Source organism: Chiloscyllium plagiosum, unplaced genomic scaffold, assembly GCF_037043375.1.
Source record: "Chiloscyllium plagiosum isolate Xiang-an unplaced genomic scaffold, Cpla_swu_hap1 HiC_scaffold_38, whole genome shotgun sequence".
NCBI lineage: Eukaryota > Metazoa > Chordata > Chondrichthyes > Orectolobiformes > Hemiscylliidae > Chiloscyllium > Chiloscyllium plagiosum.
In genome coordinates, this window is record NW_028270176.1 from 35,587,213 (window position 1) to 35,599,090 (window position 11,878).

Sequence of the window (11,878 nt, forward strand, 5' to 3'; positions counted from 1 at the left end):
GAGAGAGAGACAGAGAGAGAGAGACAGAGAGAGAGAGACAGAGAGAGAGACAGAGAGACAGAGAGAGAGACAGAGAGAGAGGAGAGAGAGACAGAGAGGAGAGAGAGAGAGACAGAGAGGAGAGAGAGAGAGACAGAGAGGAGAGAGAGACAGAGAGGAGAGAGAGACAGAGAGAGAGAGAATGTGTGAGTGTGTAAATCTGTGTGTGTGAGAGAGAAACAGAGATAGAGAGAGACAGAAATAAAGAATGCGTGAGTTGTGTAAATCTGTGCGTGTGAGAGATAAACAGAGACAGAGAGAGATAGAGATAGAGAGGGAGAGAATGTGTGAGTGTGTAAATCTGTGTGTGTGAGAGAGAAACAGAGATAGAGATAGAGAGAAAGAGACAGAGAGAGAGAGAGAGAGTGAGAGAGATAGAGAGAATGTGAGAGTGTGTAAATCTGTGTGTGAGAGAGAAACAGAGATAGAGAGAGACAGAAATAAAGAATGCGTGAGTTGTGTAAATCTGTGTGTGTGAGAGAGAAACAGAGACAGAGAGAGATCGAGATAGAGAGGGAGAGAATGTGTGAGAGACAGACACAGTGAGTGAGAGAATGTGTTTGCGCGTCAATGAATGTGTGTATAAATGAGAGGGAGAAACAGAGACAGAGAGAGATGGAAAGGGTTAAGGGGCTGAATCCTGGGACTCAGGCCCACCCCATGCAGCTGGAGGCACGGCCCCCAATGGCAGAACCAAACAGGTTCGGGGAATGCTGGAGAGGCCGGGATTGGAGGGGGTTAGAGAGATAGGGAGGGGGTGGAGGGGGTTAGAGAGATAGGGAGGGGGTTAGAGAGATAGGGAGGGGGTTAGAGAGATAGGGAGGGGGTTAGAGAGATAGGGAGGGGGTTAGAGAGATAGGGAGGGGGTTAGAGAGATAGGGAGGGGGTGGAGGGACTGGACGGGGTTAGAGAGATAGGGAGGGGGTGGAGGGGCTGGACGGGGTTAGAGAGATAGGGAGGGGGTGGAGGGGCTGGAGGGGGTTACAGAGATAGGGAGGGGGTGTAGGGGCTGGAGGGGGTTACAGAGATAGGGAGGGGGTGTAGGGGCTGGAGGGGGTTACAGAGATAGGGAGGGGGTGTACGGGTTGGAGGGGGTTACAGAGATAGGGAGGGGCTGGAGGGGGTTACAGAGATAGGGAGGGGCTGGAGGGGGTTACAGAGATAGGGAGGGGCTGGAGGGGTTACAGAGATAGGGAGGGGGTGGAGGGGGTTAGAGAGATAGGGAGGGGGTGTAGGGACTGGAGGGGGTTAGAGAGATAGGGAGGGGGTGTAGGGGCTGGAGGGGGTTAGAGAGATAGGGAGGGGGTGTAGGGACTGGAGGGGGTTAGAGAGATAGGGAGGGGGTGTAGGGGCTGGAGGGGGTTAGAGAGATAGGGAGGGGGTGTAGGGACTGGAGGGGGTTAGAGAGATAGGGAGGGGGTGTAGGGGCTGGAGGGGGTTAGAGAGATAGGGAGGGGGTGTAGGGACTGGACGGGGTTACAGAGATAGGGAGGGGGTGTAGGGGCTGGAGGGGGTTACAGAGATAGGGAGGGGGTGTAGGGACTGGACGGGGTTACAGAGATAGGGAGGGGGTGTAGGGGCTGGAGTGGGTTACAGAGATAGGGAGGGGGTGTAGGGGCTGGAGGGGGTTACAGAGATAGGGAGGGGGTGTAGGGGCTGGAGGGGGTTACAGTGATAGGGAGGGGGTGTAGGGGCTGGAGGGGGTTACAGAGATAGGGAGGGAGTGTAGGGGCTGGAGGGAGTTACAGAGATAGGGAGGGGGTGTAGGGGCTGGAGAGGGTTACAGAGATAGGGAGGGAGTGTAGGGGCTGGAGGGAGTTACAGAGATAGGGAGGGGGTGTAGGGACTGGACGGGGTTACAGAGATAGGGAGGGGGTGTAGGGGCTGGAGTGGGTTACAGAGATAGGGAGGGGGTGTAGGGGCTGGAGGGGGTTACAGTGATAGGGAGGGGGTGTAGGGGCTGGAGGGGGTTACAGAGATAGGGAGGGAGTGTAGGGGCTGGAGGGAGTTACAGAGATAGGGAGGGGGTGTAGGGGCTGGAGAGGGTTACAGAGATAGGGAGGGGGTGTAGGGGCTGGAGTGGGTTACAGAGATAGGGAGGGGGTGTAGGGGCTGGAGTGGGTTACAGAGATAGGGAGGGGGTGTAGGGGCTGGAGGGGGTTACAGAGATAGGGAGGGAGTGTAGGGGCTGGAGTGGGTTACAGAGATAGGGAGGGAGTGTAGGGGCTGGAGTGGGTTACAGAGATAGGGAGGGGGCATAGGGGCTGGAGGGGATTACAGAGATAGGGAGGGGGTGTAGGGGCTGGAGTGGGTTACAGAGATAGGGAGGGGGTGTAGGGGCTGGAGTGGGTTACAGAGATAGGGAGGGGGTGTAGGGGCTGGAGGGGGTTACAGAGATAGGGAGGGGGCATAGGGGCTGGAGGAGATTACAGAGATAGGGAGGGGGTGTAGGGGCTGGAGGGGATTACAGAGATAGGGAGGGGGCGTAGGGGCGGGAGGGGGTTACAGAGATGGGGAGGGGGCATAGGGGTGTAGGGGTGGAGGGAGTGGAGTGGGTTACAGAGATAGGGATGGGATGTAGGGGCTGGAGGGGGTGGCAGAGAAAGGGAGGTGATGTAGGGGCTAGAGGGGGATACAGAGATAGGGAGGGGGTGGAGGGGGTTACAGTGATAAGGAGGGGGTGGGGGGGGTTACAGAGATAGGGAGGTGATGTAGGGGCTGGAGGTGGTTACAGAGAGAGGGAGGGGGTGGAGGGGCTGGGGGAGGTTACAGAGGTAAGATGGGGTTGTAGGGGGTGGAGTGGGTTACAGAGATAGGGAGGTGATGTAGGGGCTGGAGGGGGTTACAGAGATAGGGAGGGGGTGTAGGGGCTGGAGGGGGTTACAGAGATAGGGAGGGGGTGTAGGGGCTGGAGGGGGTTACAGAGATAGGGAGGGGGTGTAGGGGCTGGAGGGGGTTACAGAGATAGGGAGGGGGTGTAGGGGCTGGAGGGGGTTACAGAGATAGGGAGGGGGTGTAGGGGCTGGAGGGGGTGTAGGGGCTGGAGGGGGTTACAGAGATAGGGAGGGGGTGTAGGGGCTGGAGGGGGTGTAGGGGCTGGAGGGGGTTACAGAGATAGGGAGGGGCTGGAGGGGGTTACAGAGATAGGGAGGGGATGGAGGGGGTTACAGAGATAGGGAGGGGATGGAGGGGATGTAGGGGGGTTAGAGAAGTAGGGAGGGGGTGTAGTGACTGGAGTGGGGTTACAGAGATAGGGTGGGGGTGTACGGGTTGGAGGGGGTTACAGAGATAGGGTGGGGGTGTACGGGTTGGAGGGGGTTACAGAGATAGGGAGGGGGTGGAGGGGGTTACAGAGATAGGGAGGGGGTGGAGGGGGTTACAGAGATAGGGAGGGGGTGGAGGGGGTTACAGAGATAGGGAGGGGGTGGAGGGGGTTACAGAGATAGGGAGGGGGTGGAGGGGGTTACAGAGGTAGGGAGGGGGTGGAGGGGGTTACAGAGATAGGGAGGGGGTGGAGGGGGTTACAGAGATAGGGAGGGGGTGGAGGGGGTTACAGAGATAGGGAGGGGGTGGAGGGAGGTACAGAGATAGGGAGGGGGTGGAGGGGGTTACAGAGATAGGGAGGGGGTGGAGGGGGTTACAGAGATAGGGAGGGGGTGGAGGGGGTTACAGAGATAGGGAGGGGGTGGAGGGGGTGGAGGAGGTTACAGAGATAGGGAGGGGGTGGAGGGGGTTACAGAGATAGGGAGGGGGTGGAGGGGGTTACAGAGGTAGGGAGGGGGTGGAGGGGGTTACAGAGATAGGGAGGGGGTGGAGGGGGTTACAGAGATAGGGAGGGGGTGGAGGGGGTTACAGAGATAGGGAGGGGGTGGAGGGGGTTACAGAGGTAGGGAGGGGGTGGAGGGGGTTACAGAGATAGGGAGGGGGTGGAGGGGGTTACAGAGATAGTGAGGGGGTGGAGGGGGTTACAGAGATAGGGAGGGGGTGGAGGGGGTTACAGAGGTAGGGAGGGGGTGGAGGGGGTGGAGGGGGTTACAGAGATAGGGAGGGGGTGGAGGGGGTGGAGGGGGTTACAGAGATAGGGAGGGGGTGGAGGGGGTTACAGAGATAGGGAGGGGGTGGAGGGGGTTACAGAGGTAGGGAGGGGGTGGAGGGGGTTACAGAGATAGGGAGGGGGTGGAGGGGGTTACAGAGATAGGGAGGGGGTGGAGGGGGTTACAGAGATAGGGAGGGGGTGGAGGGGGTTACAGAGGTAGGGAGGGGGTGGAGGGGCTGGAGGGGGTTACAGAGATAGGGAGGGGGTGGAGGGGGTTACAGAGATAGGGAGGGGGTGGAGGGGGTTACAGAGGTAGGGAGGGGGTGTAGGGGCTGGAGGGGGTCACAGAGATAGGGAGGGGGTGTAGGGGCTGGAGGGGGTTACAGAGATAGGGAGGGGGTGGAGGGGGTGGAGGGGGTTACAGAGATAGGGAGGGGGTGTAGGGGGTTACAGAGATAGGGAGGGGGTGGAGGGGGTTACAGAGGTAGGGAGGGGGTGGAGGGGGTTACAGAGGTAGGGAGGGGGTGGAGGGGGTTACAGAGATAGGGAGGGGGTGTAGGGGGTTACAGAGATAGGGAGGGGGTGTAGGGGGTTACAGAGGTAGGGAGGGGGTGGAGGGGGTTACAGAGGTAGGGAGGGGGTGGAGGGGGTTACAGAGATAGGGAGGGGGTGGAGGGGGTTACAGAGGTAGGGAGGGGGTGGAGGGGGTTACAGAGATAGGGAGGGGGTGGAGGGGGTTACAGAGGTAGGGAGGGGGTGGAGGGGGTTACAGAGGTAGGGAGGGGGTGGAGGGGGTTACAGAGATAGGGAGGGGGTGGAGGGGGGGGGGAGGGGATTCTGCACCGAGTAAAACCATGCTCATGTCCCAGCCACCACTCCATTCTAATGACCCGCCAGTGGGGAGGGCATTGACTGTGCCAAGATACTGACCACTCCCACCTCCACCACGCCCAGCCTCAGCCACTCCTCGACTGACCACTGCCAGTCTCTGTCACGCTCAGGAATCGTTATTCCTGTATTACAGATATACAATCCTTTATGCGAAACTCCGAAATGCCAATTGTTGTTTGTGGAGCATGGAGTGTTATTTTGGCTTGCAAACAGGTGACCGAACTCCACACCCAGTTGACCCAGGTCATGCATGGCCCCGCACTGGCAGGCAGCCACTGTTTCCGTGCCTGTACTAGTCTGATGTTCCCAATTTTTTTATTTCACTATAAAAATATCATTCATTCAGAAATCTGAAAAATTCCGATTGGCAAGAAACAGCTGGCCCCAAGGATTTCAGATAAAGGATTCCGTACCCGTAAAGAGATATAGACGTCTCTCATCCTTCTTCACCCCAATGGGAAAAGCCCTCGCTCCCTCCACCTTTCCCCATCAGACACACCCTCCGATCCAGGCAGCATCCTGGGAGATCCCCTCTGCACCCTCTCTAAACCTTCCACATCCTTCCTATAATGAGGTGACCAGAACTGAGCACAATATCACTTTATCCCTGTATTTTGCATTCAAATCCCACCTTCCAAAGTGAATCACTTCACTTTTCCAGGTTGAACTCCATCTGCCACATCCCAGCCCAGCTCTGCGTCCTGTCAGTGTCCCGTTGGAACCTACAACAGCCCTTCACACTATCCACAACTCCACCAACCTCCGTGTCATCGCCAAACTTACTAACCCCCCACCCCCACCCCTTCCACTTCCTCATCCAAGTCATTTATAAACATCACAAAGAGCAGAGGTCCCAGAACAGATCCCTGTGGAACACCCACTGGTCACCGAGCCCCAGGCTGAATACTTGCCATCTCCCACCACCCTCTGTCTTCACTGGGCCAGCCAATTCTGTATCCAGACAGCCAGATTTCCCTGGATCCCAAGCCTCCTTCCTTTCTGAATCAGCCTACCCTGGGGAACCTTACTGAACACCTCGCTAAAATCCATATACACCACATCCACTGCTCTACCCTCATCACTGTGTTTTGTCACATCCTCAAAGAACTCAGTAAGGTTTGTGAGATATGACCTGCCCCTCCCAAAGCCATGCTGACTTGCTCGAATCAAACAACGGTTTTCCAAATAATCATAAATCCTGTCTCTCAGGATCCTCTCCAATACTTTACCCACCAGAGACGTAAGACTGACTGGTCTGTAATTCCCAAGGTTATCCCTATTCCCTTTCTTGACCAAGGGAATAACATTTGCCACCCTCCAATCATCTGACACTACTCCAGTGGATGGCAGGACGCAAAGATCATCGCCCTCAGCACAACAATCTCTTCCCTCGCTTCCCGTAGGAACCTTGGGTGTACCCCGTCTGGCCCAGGGGACTTATCTATCCTCAGGTTTTTCAAACGTTCCATCACATCCTCGTTCTGAAAGTCTCCCACGTACCACACACCCCTTTGCCTGGAAACAGCTTCTCCCAACCGACTTGGGAAAGTTCCTGTCTAAGACCAGCAAAACTGGCCTTGCCCCAATTGAGAAGCTTAACTTGTGGATCGGACCTATCCTTATCCATTGTGCCACTGGTCCCAAAGTGCTCCCCACAAAAACTTGTGTCACCACCATGCCTTATTCCCCAAGGCATGACCCTTCTCCAGAATGACCATCTCCACACCGGATGAGAAATTCTTCCTGAACACACTCAACAAATTTCTCTCCATCCAAGCCCTTACACAAAGACAGGTCCACGTTGGGAAAGTTAAAATCCCCTTCTATTACAACTCGGTTATTTTTGGGGCTGTCTGAGATTTCCTTGAGAGTTCCATCCATATCACCACACTGGTCTATCACCCAGGCAAATCCTCTCTCAGTGCAGCTGTGATGTTCTCCCAAATCAAAAACAGCACTCCCTCACCCCTCCTGCCTCCCCTTCCAGCCTTCTGACAGTATCTGTACCCCAGAACATTGAGCTGCCAGTCCTGCCCATCCCTGAGCCACGTTTCTATAATTGTTCTGATATCCCAGTCCCATTGGCCCGTTCATGGCCCAACTTCATTTGCCTCATCTGTCAGGTCTCTGACGTTGAAATAAGTAGAGTTTAACCCCCACCCACTTGTCAGGCCCTCATTCCTTTCCCAAAAAATGTCACTGGCACCAATGTGCACAAGTTCTGGCTGTTCCTCTCCCCCGAAACAATATCATGCAACCGCTCAGAGACCACCTTCGCCCTGGCACCAGGGAGCTCACACACTATCCCTGCTCGAGCAAATCCCTCCCAGTCTCCCTCACTCGTACACCGATCGCTCCCAGTCTCCCTCACACCTGTATTGATCACTCCCAGTCTCCCTCACTCCTGTACCGATCGCTCCCAGTCTCCCTCACACCTGGACCGATCGCTCCCAGTCTCCCTCACTCCTGTATTGATCACGACCAGTCTCCCTCACTCCTGTATTGATGACTCCCAGTCTCCCTCACTCCTGTATTGATCACTCCCAGTCTCCCTCTTTCCTGTATTGGTCACTCCCAGTCTCCCTCTCTCCTGTATTGATCACTCCCAGTCTCTCTCACTCCTGTACCCATCGCTCCCAGTCTCCCTCACTCCTGTACTGATCACGACCAGTCTCCCTCACTCCTGTATTGATCACTCCCAGTCGCCCTCATTCCTGTATTGATCACTCCCAGTCTCCCTCACTCCTGTATTGATCACTCCCAGTCTCCCTCACTCCTGTACCGATCACTCCCAGTCACCCTCATCCTGTGCCCATCGCTCCCAGTCGCCCACACTCCTGTATTGATCACTCCCAGTCTCCCTCACTCCTGTAGCGATCACTCCCAGTCTCGCTCACTCCTGTTTTCTTCACTCCCAGTCTCTCTCACTTCTGTATTGACCACTCCCAGTCTCCCTCACTCCTGTATTGATCACTCCCAGTCTCCCTCACTGCTGTATTGATCACACACAGTGTCCCTCACCCCTATACAGATCGTTCCCAGTCTCCCTCACTCCTGTATTGATTGCTCCCAGTCTCCCTCACTCCTGTATTGATCACTCCCAGTCTCCCTCACTGCTGTATTGATCACACCCAGTGTCCCTCACCCCTATACAGATCGTTCCCAGTCTCCCTCACTCCTGGATTGATTGCTCCCAGTCTCCCTCACTCCTGTATTGATCACTCCCAGTCTCCCTCACTACTGTATTGATCACTCCCAGTCTCCCCCATCTTGTATTGATCGCTCCCAGTCTCCCTCACTCCTGTATTCATCACTCCCAGTCTCCCTCACTCCTGCATTGGTCACTCCCAGTCTCCCTCACTCCTGTACCGATCACTCCCAGTCTCCCTCATCCTGTACCCATCGCTCCCATTCTCCCTCACTCCTGTACTGATCGCTCACAGTCTCCCTCACTCCTGTCGTGATCACTCCCAGTCTCCCTCACTCCTATACCGATCGCTCCCAGTCTCAGTCACTCCTGTATTGATCAAGTCTCCCTCACTCCTGTATTGATCACTCCCAGTCTCCCTCACTCCTGTATTGATCACTCCCAGTCTCCCTCACTCCTGTACCGATCACTCCCAGTCTCCCTCACTCCTGTACCGATCACTCCCAGTCTCCCTCACTCCTGTACTGATCACTCCCAGTCTCCCTCACTCCTGTACTGATCACTCCCAGTCTCCCACATCCTGGACCCATCGCTCCCAGTCTCCCTCACTCCTGTATCATCGCTCACAGTCTCCCTCACTCCTGTACCGATCGCTCCCAGTTTCCTTCACTCCTGAATTGATCGCTCCCAGTCTCACTCACTCCTGTATTGATCAGTCCCAGTGTCCCTCACTACTGTATTGATCACTCCCAGTCTCCCTCATCTTGTATTGATCGCTCCCAGTCTCCCTCACGCGTGTATTGATCACTCCCAGTCTCCCTCACTCCTGTACCGATCACTCCCCGTCTCCCTCACTCCTGGAAAGATCGCTACCAGTCTCCCTCACTCCTGTACCGATCACTCCCAGTCTCCCTCACTCCTGTATTGATCACTCCCAGTTCCCTCACTCCTGTATTCATCACTCCCAGTCTCCCTCTCTCCTGTATTGGTCACTCCCAGTCTCCCTCTCTCCCGTAATGGTCACTCCCAGTCTCCCTCTCTCCTGTAATGGTCACTCCCAGTCTCCCTCTCTCCTGTAATGGTCACTCCCAGTCTCCCTCACTCCTGTATTGATTAGTCCCAGTCTCCCTCACTCCTGTACCGATTGCTCCCAGTCTCCCTCACTCCTGTACCGATCACTCCCAGTCTCCCTCACTCCTGTACCGATCGCTCCCAGTCTCCCTCCCTCCTGTATTGATCACTCCCAGTCTCCCTCACTCCTGTATTGATCAGTCCCAGTCTCTCTCACTCCTGTATTGATCACTCCCCGTCTCCCTCACTCCTGTACCAATCGCTCCCAGTCTCCCACACTCCTGTACCGATCGCTCCCAGTTTCCCTCACTCCTGCATTGATCACTCACAGTCTCCCTCACTCCTGTATTGATCGCTCCCAGTCTCCCTCGCTCCTGTATTGATCGCTCCAAGTCTCCCTCACTTTTGTATTGATCGCCATCAGTCTCCCTCACTCCTGTACCGATCACTCCCAGTCACCCTCATCCTGTGCCCAACGCTCCCAGTCTCCCACATTTTTGTAGTGATCACTCCCATTCTCCCTCACTCCTGTATTAATCACTCCCAGTCTCCTTCACTCCTGTATTGATCGCTCCCAGTCTCCCTCGCTCCTGTATTGATCGCTCCAAGTCTCCCTCACTTTTGTATTGATCGCCATCAGTCTCCCTCACTCCTGTACCGATCACTCCCAGTCACCCTAATCCTGTGCCCAACGCTCCCAGTCTCCCACATTTTTGTAGTGATCACTCCCATTCTCCCTCACTCCTGTATTAATCACTCCCAGTCTCCTTCACTCCTGTATTAATCATTCCCAGACTCCTTCACTCCTGTATTGATCACTCCCAGTCTGCCTCACTCCTGTATTGATCACTCCCAGTCTCCCTCACTTCTGTATTGATTGCTCCCAGTCTGCCTCACTCCTGTATTGATCGCTCCCAGTCTCCCTCACTCCTGTATTAATCACTCCCAGTCTCCCTCACTCCTGTATTGATCACTCCCAGTCTCCTTCATCTTGTATTGATCGCTTCCAGACCCCCTCACGCCTGTATTGATCGCTCACAGTCTCCCTCACTCCTGTATCAATCGCTCCCAGTCTCCCTCCCTCCTGTATTGATCACTCCCAGTCTCCCTCACTCCTGAATTGATCGCTCCCAGTCTCAGTCACTCCTGTATTGGTCACTCCCAGTCTCCCTCTCTCCTGTATTGATCACTCCCAGTCTCCCTCACACCTTTACCGATCACTCCCAGTCTCCCTCATCCTGTACCCATCGCTCCATTCTCCCTCACTCCTGAATGATCGCTCACAGCCTCCCTCACTCCTGTCATGATCACTCCCAGTTTCCCTCACTCCTGTATTGATCGCTCCCAGTCTCAGTCACTACTGTATTGATCGCTCCAAGTCTCAGTCACTGCTGTATTGATCGCTCCAAGTCTCCCTCACTTTTGTATTGATCGCCATCAGTCTCCCCCACTCCTGTATCGATCACTCCCAGTCACCCTCATCCTGTGCCCAATGCTCCCAATCTCCCACATTCTTGTATTGATCACTCCCATTCTCCCTCACTCCTGTATTAATCACTCCCAGTCTCCCTCACTCCTGTATTGATCACTCCCAGTCTCCCTCATCTTGTATTGATCGCTCCCAGACCCCCTCACGTCTGTATTGATCGCTCACAGTCTCCCTCACTCCTGTATTATCACTCCCAGTCACCCTCTCTCCTGTATTGGTCACTCCCAGTCTCCCTCTCTCCTGTATTAATCACTCCCAGTCTCCCTCACTCCTGTATTGATCACTCCCAGTCTCCCTCACTCCTGTATTGATCACTCCCAGTCTCCCTCATCTTGTATTGATCGCTCCCAGACCCCCTCACGTCTGTATTGATTGCTCCCAGTCTCCCTCACTCCTGTATTATCACTCCCAGTCACCCTCTCTCCTGTATTGGTCACTCCCAGTCTCCCTCTCTCCTGTATTAATCACTCCCAGTCTCCCTCACTCCTGTATTGATCACTCCCAGTCTCCCTCACTCCTGTATTGATCACTCCCAGTCTCCCTCATCTTGTATTGATCGCTCCCAGACCCCCTCACGTCTGTATTGATTGCTCCCAGTCTCCCTCACTCCTGTATTATCACTCCCAGTCACCCTCTCTCCTGTATTGGTCACTCCCAGTCTCCCTCTCTCCTGTATTAATCACTCCCAGTCTCCCTCACTCCTGTATTGATCACTCCCAGTCTCCCTCACTCCTGTATTGGTCACTCCCAGTCTGCCTCACTCCTGTATTGATCACTCCCAGTCTGCCTCACTCCTGTATTGATTGCTCCCAGTCTCCCTCACTCCTGTAGAGATCGCTGCCAGTCTCACTCACTCCTGTATTGATCACTCCCAGTCTCCCTCTTTCCTGTATTGGTCACTCCCAGTCTCTCTCACTCCTGTACCGATCACTCCCAGTCTCCCTCACTCCTTTACCGATCACTCCCAGTCTCCCTCACTCCTTTACCCATCGCTCCCATTCTCCCTCACTCTTGTATGATCGCTCACAGTCTCCCTCACTCCTGTACTGATCACGACCAGTCTCCCTCACTCCTGTATTGATCACGCCCAGCCTCTCTCACTCCTATATTGATCGCTCCCAGTCTCCCTCACTCCTGTATTGATCACTCCCAGTCTCCCTCACTCCTGTATTGATCACTCCCAGTCTCCCTCACTCCTGTATTG